This window comes from Cryptomeria japonica, chromosome 4 (genome assembly GCF_030272615.1).
Source record: "Cryptomeria japonica chromosome 4, Sugi_1.0, whole genome shotgun sequence".
In the NCBI taxonomy this organism is placed as follows: domain Eukaryota; kingdom Viridiplantae; phylum Streptophyta; class Pinopsida; order Cupressales; family Cupressaceae; genus Cryptomeria; species Cryptomeria japonica.
The window spans coordinates 750,190,437-750,211,008 of record NC_081408.1 but is presented as its reverse complement, the minus strand read 5'-3'; the positions used below and the strand labels follow the sequence as shown (position 1 = coordinate 750,211,008).

The window sequence follows — 20,572 nt, the reverse complement described above, 5'->3', positions numbered from 1 at the left end:
GATGACAAATATTGCTGACAAAGAGCAAATATTTGCAAAATTTGCAAATCTTCAGGCTCAAATTTGCAGCCCTCGCCTTAATTCTTCATGCTGAACTTGCTTGCAAATTATTTGCATTTCCATTTGCACCAGCAAAAATCTAATACCATGTAGAAAATGCTAGGAAACTGAAAAAAATGGAGACAACGATGAAAAAGAATTGCTAGCAAAATGAAGATTGATGATTGAGTTATCCATTGAAATGCATTAGGATGAGGTACATATATAGCAAAATATCCTACCTAGCCCTGTAACTAGCTTGCCACATAAGCAAGCTAACACCTAAGCATGATTATACACCAGCACAGTGTAGCAAATGCATTCTAAAATTGCCTTTAACTGGAATCTCCCAACTGCACTTGTTGAGTTCCTTCTCTGATGAATTTAAACTCAATTTTCAATGTGAGTTTTCATGTTAGTGTTAAAATCCCTACCAACAAATGCAAATACACCACAAACATACAAATGAAGGTGGCAAAATATTAATTGCAAGAGCAAGCATGCCATCTTTATCCACCTTTGTGTTGATGGAGAGTGAATCACTTAGGCTTTTCATCCTAAGAAGATGCTGAAAGAGTGACGCCATCACCCAACTTTGTCTAACACATTAGAATATCAAGTTTATGTCTACATTTAATAGAGGTTTGATATTTGTTTACGAGTCTTTCCCACAAATCACAAACGAAATAGCATTCCAAATTTTTGGGATCAAGTCATCAGAATGTGTTTCACCATAGTTTGAAGACTCGTGTGGACTCAGCACAAATTGCAAGTCCACTAAGAAAACAAATCAAGCCTACAAGACTCAAGTAGAGTCCCCACTATGCTTTCACAAAAGACTATCCGATTCCTACAAAAAGAACACAACCAAGTCTAGTCATCGGTCTCATAAGTTCCTATGTCAAACTCTTCTTCAACTAAACAACAATTGAGATAAGATATTTGAATGCTAAAGAAGGCTCTTTGAAGATCCAATCAAGTTTGGAGTGGGTTTGAGTTGGTTGACAAAGGTATTTACCTTTTCCTAATTTTGACTAAATACTAAAATGTAAGTGTTGTGCTACAATTTTTCTCTCACTTCCTGACCCTACAACATAATGTTACATTCTGGTTTGTATTATAACTAACTATTTTCCATGACAAATTTTTTTCAAACCCTACTATTTTTTTTCTATGCTAAAATCAGCAATGACAAGTTAAATACAAAGCAACATGAGGAAGACCCTAATGGAAGCCTAGCACTCCAGGCGATGCCAAGGGCAAGGTAAATTGTAAATTTGCTAGCATCCTATGGCACAAGGAATCAATAGGTTAAAATAGCACCTCAGTTGGATATCTAGATGTTAAGGTGTATTCTAATGTACCCAATGAGATTAGAACAGAAATGGCACAAGGAATCAATAGGCTAAAACAGCAGCTTGGTTGGATATCTAGATGTTACGGTGTGTTATAATGTACCCAATGAGATTAGAAGAGAAATGGATGCACTACTTACTAGTTTTAATATAAAAAGCGATGAAGAATGCCAATCCCAATTCAATTACAAATTTCTTTATTGGCAGGTGAATTCATCACCTGCTTTCCTCTATTGCTGAGACACATGAGAATTCTGGTTGTCTTCCTTCTTCATTCAATTTCTTTTTTCCTCACTATGTTCCAAGAGCACAACCTTCACTTGAAGGTGTCATTTAGAATAAAGAGAAAGGATGGTAGCAACAAACTCTTATTACTAGAATAACATACCTTCAATGTAGCAAAACAACCCATATTGGGAAGGGTCGGTAAATGTATTGACAATTGTCAATAAGAGTTTTAAGACTTCAACAATTAAGGATTTGATTGGGCCATTGCTAGTTGAAGCTACTTTAAAAAATGGTGTATGATTGAGGATCAAAAGAAAGTATAGCAGAGAAAAGGCTATAGTATGTTGTAAATGGATGGATAGATGGCCAAAGTAGGCCTTTCAACTTTTTTAGCTTGAGTGGCACCTGGGTGTTCTTAAAGTCTTTGCATGCCTCACATGAAATAAAAAATGTTGAGACTTTGTTCAATTTGTTAGACAAGGTGGTCCAAGAGCTTTGGATTGAGAATGTTGTTTGTAATGTCATGGACATTACAACATATGTAGCTACCAGGAAACTTATTATGGAGAGGCATCCCTCTAAAGTCCTTGTGCTACACATTGCTTGGGTTTGATACTAGAGGACATTGAGAGGATTCGATCGGTCAAAAGTGTTACCAAATTTATCTACAACCATACTTTGGTCCTTTCTTTGATGAGAAATCGCACAAGTGGCAAAAGCTAGTGCAACCAAAGGTGACATAATTGGCCACCAAATTCCTCACTTCGCAAAGAATTATAGCCACTAGTCCTTTCAAGGAGATGTTTGTAAGCATATCTAGATGTACTCTTCATATTCCAAAGAAAAGTTAAACAAAGGGAAAGTTGGAAGAACAATTTTTTGAGTTGTTCATCAAAAATGCAAATGAGTTACATAAATAACAATTATAAACCAGAGTTTAAGCCTCTTCAAACACCCACTTTTACCTCATAAATTACTAATCCGATCATAGAAAAAAATATAAACATAAATTTTATAAGGAATTTCTAGTTGTTGTTGTTTTTGTTAGTTAATTTTATAATAATTCAAAATTTATTTTCAATTTTAGGTGACAAGGTTCTACATTTGGTGGATAGGGATGGCATGCCAATGGGTTACCTCTATAAGGCCATGGATGGAGCCAATTGTTAGTTTTTACCAATCAGATTAGAAGTATAGAACAGAAAACCAAACTAAAAAGTAAAGCACACACATAACACGCTTATACCCTGGGAAAACCTCCCTCTTGGAGGTGAAAAACCCAGCTACAATATCTCAGATCTTTATTAGGCAATGACGAATTGAATCTTTACAATGAGCTTCAACACTTGAAGCTATCAGCAAACTAAACACAGTAATATCTTCCACCTAGGGCACACTGGAATAGTGAACTTATCTGCAGATGTTGCTATCACAAAGATGAAGTTCACTGATGATGTCCACAGCCTTCAATGACAGTTCGCTGACCTTCAAGTGAAGACTGTTGTCAGAAAGGAAGGTTGGCTGCCTTTGGAGTCTTGGATGGAGTTTGCTGACCTTCAAGGGTGTTCGCTGTGCATCTACAGAAATTCGCCAACTCCTGAATATGATTCGCTGATCACAGAGATGATTTGCTGCTCTCTTAAGTAATTCACTTGATAGCAGATAGGAATGTATTTACTGAATTGTGTAGGTTCTATTTGTGACTTCAAGTCACTTCTTATTTATATGCTTCAAACTCCTTTGCCACCTAGGTCGGCCTTGGTGACAAATTGCATTTACAATTTATATATTAAATAGGTCATGCCCCATAACACTTATATGACACATAAGTTGTACACCCAAATAGGGCCAGATAAATATAAAGCCGAATTGCTAAGGCCAAAGGCCACTTAGCAATTAAGTGAACTAGGTCAGCCCAAGAAAGGGATCCGACCTAGCTATAAATCAACACCAATGAGATCATATAACCAAAAATATGAGATAATATGGTGCATCATTGATCATTGACAAGCAAACCAACTCTACTAACTAGTACATGCCTTGGCCTGCTACCTATACCCAAAAATTTTACTTGCCTAATACGTTCAAACTTCAAAGCTGATGAAGAGGTCATGGCAAGAGTTCTTTCATGCATTGATGGAATGATCACAAATAATGAGTAAGAGACAAAATTCTTGATGAGTTGCAAGTCTACAAAGGTGTGGATGAGAAGATCTTTTCTTCAAGTTAAAACATTTCGAAGAGGGGAAACAAACAGCCACATAAAAGATTATCGTTTAATTTTTAGTTTAATACTTAGAAGTGGAAACTTTAAATAACAAGTTCTATATATTTTACTTAGTTCTTATATTTTTTAAATATTTTGTTTGTAGATTTGTGGTGAGATAATTGTGATGGTAGGACACCAACTCTTCATAGGCTAGTTATATGTGTTTTGTCCTGGCCCTATACACTTTTGCATGTGAAGATGTTTAGAGCTTATTTGAGAGCTTAAGGCCAAGAAAATAAACAATTTGACCCAAGAAAGGCTTAATGACCTTGTCTTTGTCCAACACAATCTTCACCTTTAAACTAAAAAGTGGAGGGTTCTTCTCATGATACAATCAACTTGAATGTGTAATGTCCCCTTTTGGGAGGACACTAAATCTTGCCCAATATACTTGTAGAATTATTGCAGGTTATGTATTTTCAGTCTGCTGTGGTAATTTGGGCAGATTCAATCCAATGTTGTTTCCCTCTTTAAATGCACAGGTCTGCTGTTTATATCAATTCAATGTTGTTTCCTCTTCTTTTCCTTTGATGTCTGCTTTATTATTGTTTGCAGATTTGTATTTGTGTTCTGATCTCTTTGATAAATGTTCATATCATTCTTCCAGATTTTCTTATAATTCTGATTTAGGTTTGCTCCTAAATCTGCTTTAATGCTTCAGCTATTTTGTTCTATTCCATGGATCCTCCCTTCTCAAATGAAAACTTCTCCTCTTTATATCCTCCAATGTGAAGGAGAGTCACACCTCTTCTTAATGGTCACAACCTTCACAATTACTGCCCTTCGAAAGGGTCACAACCTTTCATCATTGCTGCCCCTTTGAAAGAGTCACTTCCTTATCTTCTTCCCATCAATGCTTCCTTTATTCCTTTGCTCCCTTCTTTCCTCCTTTCCTTTTTTCCCCAAATGGAGTTCTCTTCTCTCCCTTTTATATCTCAAGTTTGAGGGAGTCACAACTTCTCATTTCATGCCTTTTGACCATTCATTAAACTTAATTAAATTTTAATTATATTAATTTTTATTTTTATTCTTTTATATTTTAATTTATTATAATTATTTATTAATAAATCCTATTTCAACAAGTGGACATTACAGAATTTCATCGATCCAATTGCTAATTAAACTCTCCAAAAACATAATGAAGGATTATTTACTAATGAAGATATCAATGAATTGGAGAAAGTAGCAATAGAGGTGGATGCATTGGAGGCAGACAGGTTCTTTGTTTCAAAATGCACAAGTAGAATTTTTGTTTCAACCCTGTGTGCTGCCTGTTCTGTCTGCACACTTTGCCCTGCTTGTCTGTTCTGCCCTATCCATATGCCTCCCGCTCTATCCACACACACCTGCTTTGTGTGACCCTGCTGTCTTTGATTTCCCCTCATTCAGCCCTTCAACAGTTTGAAGCTGTTGTTCTTCAATATTATCCCCATCTTTCCTTCGACAGAAACCAATCAACTCCTCAATAGCAATCATCAAATTTTGCAGTCGACCCTTTGACAGCATTTCTCCCTTAGGTCTTAATAGGAAATTTCCTAGTTGTTGATGATTGCCTTAGCATACCCTTGCCTAGGGCTTCCTTACTCTAATGGCAAACATTAGAAAAATGAATGCACTAAGTTTGAGAGAATTGTATGGCACAAAGTCCAATGTCTATTTGCTTGTATTTATTATTGTAAGAGGAAGTTTTTTGGCAGTTATAACTTAATAGTGTAAGTTATTTTTAGACAATAAATGTGGTGTTATGACATGATGCACAGAAGCAATAACTGTGTACAAAGCCTACTCAAAACATTATATCTAATACTTATAATGTTCCATCTTTCTACCAATCACATAATCAGTAAACTAACATGTTAAAGATAGAAGAATAAGGTAGCTAACAGTACATTATCAGTCATTTTACGATCATTAAGAGCTCTCTGCATAATGATCGTTTGTCCAGCAATAAATGTGTTTGTTATGACCCTGAAGTATGATTTCTTTTGCAATAAACCATATCCAAATGAAATAACAGATGCAACATAAGCAGATCAAAAATTCGAGAGACAAATGGGGAACAAATCTTGATTAAAAAAATTATTTAAATTCAAGAATTTTTATTTTATTAAAATTGACTTCCAATATAAAAAGCAAATCATGGACTTTACCAGCTAAGAGAGCATATATTATTTTTATTTTAATAACATTTGATACAATGGACATAGGAATTATCAAATTGTCTAAGGAACACTAATAACTATCATCAAAAGGGACCAGGACATACCTTGACTTGAACTCCCAATGTGCCTCTCATAATATCAACTCCTATGAAGCGTGGATAACTGAAAAGAAGCATAAAAATAACCCTGAAGACCTGCATACAACCATAGCATATCAAAATGTATAGTTATGATGCAAAATGGGAATTATACAAGCGGAAGGAAACAGTTTAAAATGTGACACTAATGCAGATTACCTATTCTAAGTAAAACCCATGGCATGAGTTAGAACTTACAAATATTAGATATATAAAAGTACTTGTCCCTATAATTGAATAGATACAATATATTGCCAAAATGAAAAATGACCAATGAGTTCTAAAAGTATTTGCTCTGAAAATTTTGCCATGCTCCTAAAGGTATCATAAAACACTTGGAGTACAGAGATTTGCAACCATTGAAAATAGCAAAACCTGAATTAATTTTAGGCATCCACAAAAGCTAGAGATCCTGATTGAATGAAAATTTGATGAGAATGGAGTGCCATAATAAAGTAAAATATTGCTTGAAAAAAAATCTACTACAGTGCCGTACTTGGTATAAGACAATAGGATCCACTGAATTACATCTGCAGCAACAGATGAAAGCCAATTCAGAGATATTTATTGCATGTCTGTAGAGACAGGGTAGAATGTTCCATATTTAAATCTCATTTCAATATAATCAGCATTCCAGATCATGTGCAGGACTGTCAGCCTTCATGATTTATGAACTGACCCAGTAGCTGGTTTTTGTATTCCATGAAGACCGCCAGTTAAATCGTCCTCAAGAATGATTCAGCTACCTGAGTCTAATTAGAGTACAATTTAAGATGAAATTTAGACGAACGTCCAGGTGAAGTAAACAAAAGTGGATTGAAACATACTTGCTTCCTTTTATATGGTTTTCTTTTTCAAATGTCAAATACCTATGTTTAAACATAAAAGGATTTACATTATTCGTAGTCCTTCTAATACCAAAAATGGGACAAGAAAATTACCAAAGGCATGTTCTCATTTGTAAGTTCATTGGGCTTAAGATTAAATCTGTGGATATTTACTAGAGGATTGGACACCTAGAGCTTGGCTGATCGAAGGAGACATGGAGATTACCCTGGTTGCTAATGGGTATTTTTTTGCTTCCTTTAATAATGTTGTTGATTGTGTCCAAATTTTTTGAAAGCCTTTATTTCTTCAAGCATGTTGGAAACCCCATCCAATGTTCCGGTCTAGATTCATTTCTTCCCTTTGCCACTGATTTTCTACAAAGATTAATGCTTTAAAAACTTGAGAGATTATTTGCATACCTATTTAGGTACTTCACAGATTACCAGAGAAAAAAAATCTCTAGTTATGCCCATATCTATGTTGAACTCGCTTTAAATAATCCTTTGCCCAATATTCAAGTGGGAGATTTTGCTTGGTATCAAACCTTGATTATGAAGCCAGTCATTTCAGACTATGTTACCAGATCCTATTTTCACCTAAATTTGTGTGTGGGTTCGGTTCTGGAACTGATTTGGTGCAAGTTCATCCCCAGTTATGCCCAGGCAGTACCTTAGGCATACCCAATGTTGATATAGACAAATTTTTGAGTTTCAGAATCTTATATTGAAATAAACTAACACTTCTAAACATGTGGACACCAACTGGAATATGAAAGCATTAGGGAAACATCTTCTCATATGATATTCACTATTGGTCGTAAAATGGGCTTTGTACTACTTGTTAAGTTACATTGGTTAAGTATGTTAGTGTCGTCGAGGGTAGTTGTCCATTGCACGACGGTTCCCCACGGGTGGTAACCGCAACCCTCGACCATGTCTTTACATATGCTCTTGTCCTTGTTATTGGAAATAGGGATGCAGAGAATGGTTATTGTACTAAACATTTTGGCATTAATGAAAGCATTGCTCTGAGTTTCTGGTTACTATTCTATCCTATGGTTATCATCTGACAGTGATATGCAATATTAATAACACACCCCACGGAGTAAACATCTGGCACCATTGTCGTCTGAATCTGGGTAGCCATGGAGTGTGAATGGCCTACGGAGGATAATGGGCCAGCCCATTGGCAATAGCATCGATGAGGATGATAGCCGACTGAGAGAACTTTATGAAGGGGAGAACGCATTGACAGGCGACTTCGTGATCCAGTTCCAAACAGCTATAGAGACTTTCGTACGAGGGGAGGCTACACAGAAAGAGGTACCCGAGGGTGTAGTCCAGGACGCTCTCAACGTCAGTACGGCGGCAAATAGGTTGTTGCACCAACTCCCATGTCTCCTACCCAAGCAACCCTTGCCCACCAGCACCGAAGGGAGGAAACCCAGCGTGAGGAGCGACGCCAATAGGTCCTCCGGGAGTACGAAGAAAACAACTGTCGCTGGGAAGAGGAGCGTAATGGCAAGCGACGACGGGAAACTTGAACCTTCAGCCTCATGGGCAAAATAAAGAAGACTCCTACATTATGTACGGGAATTAATGCCCAACTTATTAAATAAGGATAGAAATAAGAAGGCACAAAGTGAGGAGTGGGAGGCCGCACAGAGAGCCCTGATTCTGGAACAACAAGTAGAACGTAGACGGAGGCTGAGGCAACTTGCCGAAGGACGACCTGCCGAAGGGTTGCCCGAAGGGAACCAAGGGGGTGTCACGGAGGGTGCAAGAGCAAAAGCCGAAGGAGATTTCTACGTGTCGCCAGAACATCATAGGGTGAGAAGCTACGAAGAATTTTTGGAGGAAACAAGGCTACGAAGAAATCTGGTCGAAGAGACCTGGGATCAGTTCAAGAATTTATCCCTTACACCGCGCACGGAGGACCACCAAATGGAGCAAACAGACGACGAGGGTGAGAACGAAGGGGAGGGCAACCGTACGACCGTAGGTGCGGAGGAGGCATAGGCACAGGACAAGCAGGACCCCCTCTTGGGACCCATCACACCAAGCACACGAGTACAAACCATTGTACCCCCAGTCACTCAAACAGCACACACCACCAGCACGGGTGGGAGTGGTGCAAGTGCACGACAGGCGACACAACCCCCATCAATGGCCAGTAAACAGAAGCTGCCGAAGTTCAACGGCAACGGGAAGGAAGATCTCGTCCGCCATTCCCGCACTTGCGAAACCATATGGTTAGCAAGTGGTGTTACTGACCAAGATGAATGGGTAACACAATTTCCAGCAACCTTAAGGGGAGTGGCCATTGACTGGTACTCCGATACGGATAAGGCCAAAGTCAGCACATGGCCCAACCTGAAGGAGTTCGAGATAGAGTTCTGCCTCCTCAGAGATGACAATGAAATAGTAGCCGAAATCTATGGCACAAAGCAGAACAAGAACGAGACAGTCTGAGCCTATAGTCGGCGACTCAAGGAACTGTTGGGGAAAATGGCGAGTCAACCAACGGAAGGGTTGAAAAAGAGATGGTTTGTGGAGGGACTAAAACACTCCCTTCGGAAGAAGATGAAAATTGTTCCACTAACCTCGTACAAAGATGCATTTAATAGAGCGATGGATCTCGAGAGCGAGACCAAGACATCCAAGAAGAAAAAGAAGAAGGATAGCTCGTCCGAGGATGATGACTCTTCCAAGGGAAGCAGCAGCGATGGCGAGTCCGGCAAAAAGGTGCAAGCCCTGTAGAAGGACATGTTGAGGATGATGAAAGAGCTGAAGGTTATGAAGGGAGGTCCGAGCAAGACCGACGAAGGGGAGCTTTGGTGCACGGAATGTAAGACGGATGGCCACACAAAATGCTCTTGCCCAAAGAAGGCCTATTGTGATATATGCCAGTTGATGGGGCATCCCACCAGGGCATGCCCCTACAACATAAAAACACGAAACCAACAAGTATTGCTTACGCAGGAACAACCAACTACATCGGGCGGTACCGGCAGCTCCCATGCAAACAACAATGCAACATCGGGAGGCTACCGAGATAGCCGATGGGGAGGACGAAACAACAATAACAACAATAACAATACAAGGAGCCGGATCCAATACGACTCCAAAGGTCGACCGATGATACAATGCAAAGTGTGCAGCCAATGGGGGCACTTCGCCCAAGACTGCCCCAAGGGAGAGCCCACACAACATTTGTGCAAATGGTGCAGACCGGGAGACCACGAAGACGCCACCTGCCTGAAGTCCGACATCAACTTGCTCAATATCGAGGAAACCAAAGAAGAGGAAGTACTGGTCGTAACCCACGCCCAAGCTAGACAAGCAACGTGCCTAGACCCGCAGACGGAGAAGCGAAGGATACGAGAAGCACGGGAAGAAATTGAGAAAGAGATACGAGAGAGTGCGAAGGCGAAGGGTACGGCAGGTACTTCCAGCCAACTGGAGGCGGAGGAGGCTATACTTAATCAAATTTTAAAACTGGAGGTTCTTGTGAAGGTACACGATCTCCTCTAGACGATGCCTCAATTACGAAAGGCATTGTTGAATAATCTCCCAACCACGCACCAATACCAACCACCACACGGATGTTCTTGGGGGGTCTACAATAGACCCCAGGCTGCTGGCAGTTAACATTGGAAGGAACCCGGCCATTGTGGAGATGGGTATCCTTGGCACCATTCTAACCGATACCATCGTCAATGGTGGATCGGAAGTGAATGTTCTTCCAAAAGAAACCTGACGGACGCTGGGGAAGTCGACATTGTGGCCATCCACATTCAATCTGTTGGGAGCAGATCAGCATAGAATCAAACCCATCAAGAGACTAATGGGCCAGCAAGTTACCATCGGGGCGCAGCCCTTCATACTGGACTTCGTGGTAATCCCACTAAAGAAAAAAAGGTATGATGTGATCTTAGGGAGAGGGTGGCTGGTGACAGCCAAGGCCACCCACAACTGGAAGAAGAACACTCTGTCTAAGGAGAATGGAGGAAGGAATTTTATCATAGACCTTGGGAAGTAGTTGGTTAGTGAGGAACTGGCATCATCTTCGGAATCGGAGGGTGAAGCAAAAGGTGACCTGAGGGACGAAGGACGAGGCTGCATGGAGCCCAACGACGAAGGAATTCTCAAACTAGGAGAGTGATCTAAGGATGAGACGAGATCTTTGAACGAGCTCTTCCACTTGCAGATGGAGGATTACAAAATGTTCCAGAGCTACAGGCTCAAAGTAGAGGAACCAAAGCAAGTAACAGAGGAGGTGTACCTGCTGAATACAGAGAATATTGGAAGGGAGACGCCCGTGTGCGTGACACCACGGCACACCAGTTCCCAAAGGAAGAACCCATCAAGTATCAAGAGGTAAAATTGGAGGAGACAAACCTCGATGACGTAGATAATCCCAAGATCATTCGTCTCGGCAACAATTGGAACCCTGTGTGGAAGGCCGCACCCTTCAAAATCTTTATTCTTCTACTTCTTCTTCTTATGTACAAGAAGGAGACCGTGGTCACTATGGAATTTATGGTTCTAGGTCTTCGGATGGCCATTGAAAATAGACTTGCCATCAACAGGTCCAAATTGAGACCCTGCAACAAGAAGCATGCAGGGGACAAGAGAGGCCAAAAGGACACCCAAGAGTCTGGAGGGGGACCCAAGAGGATGGAAGGGGACCCGAGAGGCCGGGCAGGCGACTCGAGAGGCACAGGACCAAAACAGGAGACTCTCGGGCGAGGCAAACCAAGAAGGATGAAGGGCGATCCCATAGGCACGGGACCTAAGCCAAAGACTCTCTGGACAATTAGATTAGGAAATTAAATTAAAAAAATATATATCTATATATATTTTGAAAGTGGTGGTGGGACCACCGTGCGGTGGAACCACCGTCGACGAAGGTCAGCAGCGATGGAATACCACTGTAGGCCTGAAGGAGCACGGCGACGGCGGCAGCGAAATACCACCGTAGGCCTGAAGGACCACATTCAAACAAGCATGCATTTAATTTATAAACAACAAAGAATAAAAAAAACGATGACCAGATTGAAAAATCATTCGATTGAGTCTGGAGCCAAGACGCTGAAAAAATTAGAGTGGAGAAGGTGGTTTTTGGCATCTTAAAATATCACAAAAATGATGTGCGCCATGGACTTCCGTGTGGTTCTGAAGGTTGTAAATTGGTGTTGGCGGCGGGGGCACTGCCCTAGACCCCGCAAGGGCACCCAGACCCCCAGTTTATTTTTGAGCTACAATACACTTTTGAGTTGGGCGAAGGGCATCAGAGAAGTCGCGGTAAGTGTTGGGGTTGTTTTGTACTATGAGAAAGAAGCCTGAAGCTAAGCATTGGCGGGGAAGCCATAAACCGTAGAGGGAGACGGATTTGGAGGTTGCAAACAAACAGAGTTTGAGGGAAGGCATTTCAAGCACACGAAGTCGTACGGCACCAGGGAGTTATTCAGTTCAGTTATCAGCCTTTGGGGAGTGTGATGGAGAATTTGAGGCATCTCCTAACCTTTGTGCCAAAGGGTTGTGGCCACTTATAGGCATGAATAGTACGCTTTGAGGAACTCGGAGTATGCCTCGGCTGGACGTGAGGTTGCATTGGTGGATGCACGGAGGGCTCGGGAGGAGCTAACCACCAGGTTGGAGGCAGTAGTAGTGTGAGACTTAGCTCAATGTACCCAAGAGCTGGATGTCGAGAGGGCAGCACAAGTGGCTATCGAGGACAAATTGGCTAGGGAGACAGCATCATTTGAATAGCAGTTGGTGGAGGCTGAGACTGAAAAGCGTGTTTTGTAGACAAGTTTGGGTTAGGCACAGGAGGATTGTGATGTCAAGGAAAAAAAGAACTCCTTGCGGAAGCAATAATGGTGAAATCCACACTTGAGCATCGGATGGTAGCAGAAAATGGTTTTCAGGCGAGGATGCAGCAGGTGTATGAGTTTCGGGCTCGACTGGTGTCAACAGTTCCTGCATCTTCTTCATCGTCGGTGCAACTACCTCCTCTAGGGACGCCCCCTCAGCCCCTTCTTCTCAGTGATTTACTTATTGTATATAGTGTACTTCATCGCCATTTTGTTGTGCTACTCTCGAATTTTTGTCCTTGTCGTCCGGAGATGACTTTTCTTAGGGGGGGGATGATGTTGGTCATAAAATGGGCTTTGTACTACTTGTTAAGCTATGTTGGTTAAGTATGTTAGTGTCGTCGAGGGTAGTTGTCCGTTGCACAAGGGTTCCCCACGGGTGGTAACCGCAACCCTAGACCATGTCTTTATATATGCTCTTGTACTTGTTGTTGGAGACAGGGATGCAGAGAATGATTATTGTACTAGACATTTTGGCATTAATGAAAGCATTGCTCTGAGTTTCTGGTTACTATTCTATCTTATGGTTATCATCTGACTATTGATAATAACACACCCCACGGGGTAAACATTCACTTCTTGAAAAAAATTTATTGAGTTGTACTAGTGGTCTATCTTTAGGAGTTCTCATTTCCAACAATCTGAATGTCTTGAGACTTGACCACTAATGGTTATGCCCCCAAAGATCTTCAAGGAATGATTTGCATGTTCACAAAGAAGCTTCTCCTCAAGATGACTTCAATGTTGTGTTATCCCTTTGTTAAAAAAAGGGTGGTTCTCCTACCCTTCCTCAAGCTATTCTTCTTCTTCTACAAAACATTATTCATCTTCCATTAATGGATATCCCTCCTAAACAATGGCTACTTTACTTGGCACAGTTGTAGAATTGGAGATGAGTTCATTGCAGAACATTTGAATAGAATTTTATTTAGTGATTTTTGGCCTTCTTAGCACCCTTCAATTTGCCTCTTTCATCTTCGACAATGCTGGTTCAAATCACTAGCCCATAGCTTGGCATTGGAAAGGACCTTTCAAGCCTCAAAATTCTCCTTTTTAGATTCCAACACATGGTTAAAAGAAACTGACTTGGAAGGAAAAATTAGACCATGCTGGCAATAAGGTAAGCCATGGTACAACTCAATATGTTATGTTCTGCAAATCATGTTTTGTCAAACAACTCAAACAATGGAATTTTTCTTCATGTGGTAATATTTTGCAAAGGAAAAGAATATTTTGAACAAGCTAACAAAGATACAAGGTTGTATTCAAGAAAAAGGCTTAAGTAAGGATTTATTAACTTTGCATTCCGAATTTCAGAATGACTTAGAACTGAGCTTCAGGAGGAATTCATGTGCAGACGAAAATCTTGTGCTAAACGGTTGCAGGTAGGAATAGGAATTCTTCTTTTCTCAATCACCCTATTGTGGCACAAAAACATGTTGATGTTGTCAATGATATTCAAAGATGGGATGGATCTAAAATTGTTTTCATTCAAGATATTTAAAAAGAAGTTGTTTCTCACTTTCATGAGTTAGTATCGTTTTGAAATGAATTCCTAATCTTATCTCTGCTCATAACAATTCCTTCCTCAATGGTCCTATTTCCATGGGTAAGTTAGAGCAAGTCGTTTTTATGATAAAAAGGATAATACTCCTGGCCCTGATAGATTTCCTATTGAGTTCTTTCAAAATTTCTAGAATATTGTCAAATATGACATTTTGGAGGCTTCTGAAAAACTACATACCTCAAAACAAATGCTTAAATCTCTCAATAGCTCTTTTCTTTCTTTGCTTCCTAAGAAGGATGAGGTCTTGAATTTTTTTGATGTTAGACCAATAGCTCTTTGCCATACTATTTATAAAAAACTTCTCTAGAACTATTGCTGAGAAGTTGAAACGTTTCCTTCTATCAATTATTCCAAACAAGGAAGGTTTGTTTAGCATCATCAAATCATTCATAGTATTGTGATTGTCTAGGAAGCTATCTACTCTATGCGTACTGTACCACTCCTACTTTATCTATGATTATAAATGGTTCTCCTTCTGCTATTTTCCATTTTGAAAGTGACACACTCTCTCCATACCACCCACCTCCTTACTTTTTAGCTATGCAAATTTCTTATGTATCACTCCATTTGCCAAACAATCTGCAATTCTACTCTAATCTCAATATCAATGACTCATGCTGACCAAAGCGATCTATTTTTCAAACAACCAATTCTTCTAGCAACAGTTGAAGTTTTCAATTAGGACAGAATTCCTTTTCAAAGGCATTTATATCAATTTGTGAATCTCCCTCTGCCTATATACACCTATAACTCTCCACATAAGTCACTTGAAGACCTACTAGAGAGCTTCCATCTCTACTTCATTGTTCATTTTTACTCTTTAAGTATTTAGAGACCCCATGCAAAAAAAGAACCTTGACAGTCCCTGATCACAAAACCAACTTCAACTTCTCTTGGATTGCTTTTCGATGCCCCATCAAAGTTAAATCTTGGCTCCTTGGTGTAGTGTAACCAATCATATCTTTATGACGATTATTATTTACTATTAAACCATGAACAAGAGGGAGTAAGAATTTTTCATTTATATGTTTTGTAGAACACAATTCTACTACTGAGAGAGGGGGTGGAAGGTTGAATCGGTAGTAAATTAAACTTTCAATTCCTCAATTAATTATCATTGATAAACTGAAAAGAATGCAATAACAACCAAGTTGCTGATTCGGTTATGGGTATGGATACGGATTCACGGATTCGGCCAAAAAAAAAAATCGTGGGGTACAGGTACGTCTGTATACATATGTATATATATATAAATATGTTCAAACATCAAAATTAAAAAATATAATTATATAATTTATAAACTATCACTACCATTATTGATTATTACAATGATACAATCCATACAAATATGAAATATACAATATGACTTTCCATACATAAATGATAAATGATGAATCATATATCCATAATTGCCAATGCCAATAAATATTCATATATCGCAAATGTAATCAATAATAACTAAAGTCTAATATCATTTTCATAATTTGCAAAAAAGATAATATTCGAGTTTCAAGCATCAACTGATTCAAGTTTCATAATGTGAAAATGTCATGACAATAAAAATTCAAATTACAAGCCATCTATGGGATTTAAACTCCTTATTCATCTTCGTCTGAAGCATTCAACCCAAGCCTAAGGTCATCAAGTGGTTCAAATTCAGCATCAATTGAGCCACTATCAAATGGAATACCATTCCCACTAGCCATGTCTCTCTCAAGTTCCATAGCTGCCTCGTCTATAGAGACTTGGGCAAGTTGTGCAATTGTAGCATCTAAATTAGCACACTCAGGGACTAGATCCCAATTCCTTGTTGCACCCACACTATATTCAAGGTCCTTGTATGACAACAAACGAAGGTTGGGGTGTACGTAGACCAAATCCTCAACTCTCTTTGCACCCAAATGATTACATTTGACTGAGTGGATGAAGGAGTATGTACTCCAATTCCACTCAGCTGAAGAAGAAATTGCAACCTATTAAAAGTTAAAACATAATTAGAAATTTATAAATTATAAAATAAAAATATGATAACATCAAATGGAATTGGAAAACTATAAAAATAAAAAATAAAAAGATACATACTTGGGAGAGAAGTTTAATTGCAAGAGGCTGCAAGTAAATGGAGCCTTGACCATGTACATACCACCACTCATCAGCATCCATCCCATATCTAGCATTGAGAGCTACAACATCATGATTTTTTGTGGATACAAACTGGGCAAACTCCCTCAAGACAACATTTCTTGTTTCCTCATCTTGATATATCTTTCTAAAGGCAGCCCTATAGCCAGAAGCAACCTCTACATCTCTATATGGTGGCACCCTCCTTGGTGTTGCAAGCATCTCTACACTATAAAATTTTGGCGTCAAAGCAAATGCTAAGAGATGTAAGGGGGTGGTCATCTTGTTCCAATGGTCAACAATAATATTCTACACAACTTTGAAAAATGTTTCCGTTGGGTCATTTACTTTTCTTTTTATTACTTCTCTTATTTTCTCTACCATGCCATCATAAATCTCACCCAAACATGGGCGGTCAGTATCAGCATACCTAATCATGCTCATAATGGGCTCAGTGAAATTCAAAACATATTCCACATTATCCCACTATTTCTCATCAAGGTTCAATGCTCTTACTTTTAGAGCTCTTTTTGTGTGGGCCTGCTTCCATACACTCCACAATCCGTTGATGACCATAGAAATCAAGGCCTCTCGCACCTTCACAAGTCATCTTAAGACAAGCCTATGAGATGCAAATCGTGTTTTAGCAACCTAACATGACATAAAAAAATACACATATCAACTATAAAAAATTAAAAAATAAAATCTAAATTAGTAATTACCTTCAACAACTCCAACTTGGAGAAGGTCCTAAAAATGGTTTGTAACATATGATGATTAGTCACAAACATTTGAATCTCCTCGCCCTCGACGTACAGTTTTTTTACCCAATCAATTTGTGTGGTAATCTTTTGCATGATTAAATTGACTGAGTGGACTACACATGGTGTCCAAAAGATGTGACCATATGTAGCCTCCACTATAGTCCATGCTGCCCTACAATTTTTAGCATTGCCCGTTATGACTTGGACAACATTTTTAGACCCCACCATATCAATGCATTCGATGAGGATATTGGCAATGAAACTTGCATCTTTCACTTGCCCCTCACAATCCACCACTTTCAAAAACATTGCCCCTTTAGGGCACACTGCTATAACATTGAACAATGGCCAATTTTTACAATCTTTCCATCCATCAGAAATGATGGTCAAACCTGTTTCCGGCCATGTATCTTTGATGACTTTCAACTGTGACTCTACGAATACTTTCTCCTTTGCCAATAAGGTAGTTCTCACCTTTCCATACCCTAGACAAACATAATGAGAAGGTGTGTTGCAAAGGGTATGTACCATGTCCTAAAAGTAAGGTGATCTAACGAGGTTGAAAGGAAGCCCATTGCCATAAAGGCAACACTCAATGCTCTGATCTGCAATTTCTCACATTTCATTTTTGAAGGCATTATCCAATGGGCCTCTTTTCCATGAAGCCGCAACATTTTGATTCTCTAAAGGAGCAATTGGTGGTTTTGACATGAAAGGATGTGAACTAGCTAGTCTTGTGGAGCCAAGACTACTAGAAGGCCTCGTAGTCTTCGAGCTTGACTGGACAAGAGGATGATCAGTCTTTGCTTTGCCACTTCTCCTATCAGCTTCCTCTTGTTCTCTAATATATTCCAAAACTAGAGCTTTTGACAGTCCCTTGTCATCTGATCCCTTACAAAATTTTATTCCACGTTCGGGGATGAAGCAAAGGTGACCATTCACTCAATAGTATGAGCTGATACACTCAATGCCATAATGGTTACACTACCAAATAAAACCACCACCACCAGACACTGCTTTGATCATTATTATACAATGCCAAAGTGGTGAATCTTGATCAATTTTAAAGGGGTTATTTTCAGTTCAGACCTGGGCAACTGAACTAGAGCCTGCACTTGCACTTCCTGTTCCAGCCATTATGTATGCTTTATAATATATATGAATAATGCACCTAAAATAAAAAGAGAAAACACAACATTATTGAAAAAATTTCAAAAAATATCAGCATTATAACCCCATACTATGCATACAAAGTGTAACAAAAATATAGAAGACTTCTTTTTAAAAAAATTAAAACTTCAAAAAAAAATTTGAAAAACTTGAAAAAATTATTGAAAACTTGAAAAAAATTCAGATTCAGTCAGCTTTGATGGCTAAATCTTCCTTCTCCAATGATTCCTACACCTTTGATGCGTGTCTCACAACTTCGTAGTCTTCACCTTCGAAGAAAATGCAAAAACTAAGAAACCTAGTTGTAGAGAAAAAATCTCCAAAAATGCAAATGAAATGAGTTGAATGAATGTTTGATGCATTTCATGCATCATAAGGGGCGAAATTAGGGTTTAGATGTTAAAAAAATATTTAAAAAGTTGTTTTTTATTGTTTTTTGGTCTTTTATGACCTGTGGGCCCCGTTTTTTGGGAACCCATGGGCCTTGGTTCTCTCGAGTCAACCCAGGTTCTCCCTAGGTTCCACCCGGATCATTGCATTTGATCAACGAAGAATCGATTTTGTGAATGATCTTGCTAAGACGGCGAATCTAATCAACAAGGCAGCAAATTCATTTATCATTAGCAAGCAATTTTGATCAAGCAAAGGTGAAATTGTACAAAGGATAGCAAATTTGTCATAACCATCAACGACTTTCAGCAAGCCAAGACAAATTACATCCAGAATCAGTGATCAAGACCTCAAGCATCTAGCGATTTCATTGAGGAACGGCAAACTGATTTTCTAAATCAGCGAATTCATGATCGATTAACAGCGAATTTAGAGGGAGACCAGCGATCCTACATCTGCCATTTGACAAACTTCAAGCATTTGATATCAACAAACACCTCAATAGAGGGCAATTTTACCAAAGGATCAATCAGATTGAAGTTACGAGTTCATTTTCAAGCAATTTGGAGGTCTGAAATAAGCATTTTTCTAGAAAATCAGACCTTGGTTTAAGCTGGTACAGTTTCACATTCACTTTTTTCATACGATTTTAATCATAGGATGCTTTGTTCATTGCATTTTAATCATCTAAGCACATTTCAAAGCCTAATTCATTAGCTTAGATGGCAGTTTTCAGATTTTAGACAAGTGTAGGGTTTTGCAAAAGCATAGGGTTTTAGTAATTCATTAAGGTTTTAATGATTTTATACACTCTTAAGGAGGAATTACTAACCTAGCTGCATTTTAGATGTTATAAGAATTAAATTGAAGGATTTAATGAAGCATATAATTTCAAAAAAAATTCGGAAAAAATCTCCTAAAGCAACATTCAAGCAACATTTAAGCATCCACTCTATTACATATAGGTAATTGGATAAATTAAATGAATGATCGAAAGATCATTTATAGAGTTACAAGATCGATGTTTCCATATAGAAACAAACGATAACTGAAGACGAAATTAGAAACTAGCTAATTACACTAAGATGACCATTAACAAATAGAATAAGAAGATATTATTCTAAAACACTCATCAATCCTTCAAAAAATGTCAGTAAAGAGAGATCGAGCAATCAACAATAATCTAGCAAATGCATCAAGATATAAATTTTGAATTCTACTTAGTACTTGCAAATCAGACAGGATTTGGGCCCACAAGGTGGGCTAACGTTTGGAAGGACAAGGTCTTTTCCTACCCTTTGACAAATTAGGGCCAAGGTCCTTGGTATTGTCATTGGGAAGGGTCTCAGCTCACAAGATGAGCTATGGTTTGGAAGGATGAGGTATTTTTCCTCTGATGAACTAGGAACGAGATCCTTGGTTTCGTCATTGTTGAGTTAGGGATGGGATCTTTTCACTCAGTAGATTTACAAGGAATTCACAATTTGATCAATTGAGTATTGTGCTATGATTTATTGATCCAAGTATTGTTGATCTTTGGCAAGACAATTTAAAGGAAAATATTGCAGAAAATCAAAGTTCTATTTTCAGAATTATTTATAAAATTATAAATTGAATATCATAATAAAATTTCATCATATTTGATGAAGTTATATTTATAAATA

General features: G+C 38.9%; 1 long non-coding RNA gene across 1 annotated transcript in view; it reads right to left on the bottom strand.

The window, feature by feature from the left end:
* LOC131875535 (uncharacterized) overlaps nucleotides 1-20,572 on the bottom strand; it is a 41,060-nt gene that overhangs the window by 2,475 nt on the left and 18,013 nt on the right. Inside the window, exon 2 of the long non-coding RNA XR_009372381.1 lies at nucleotides 6,158-6,247. This is a non-coding gene — a long non-coding RNA (uncharacterized LOC131875535). The remainder of the gene's footprint in view (nucleotides 1-6,157; nucleotides 6,248-20,572) is intronic.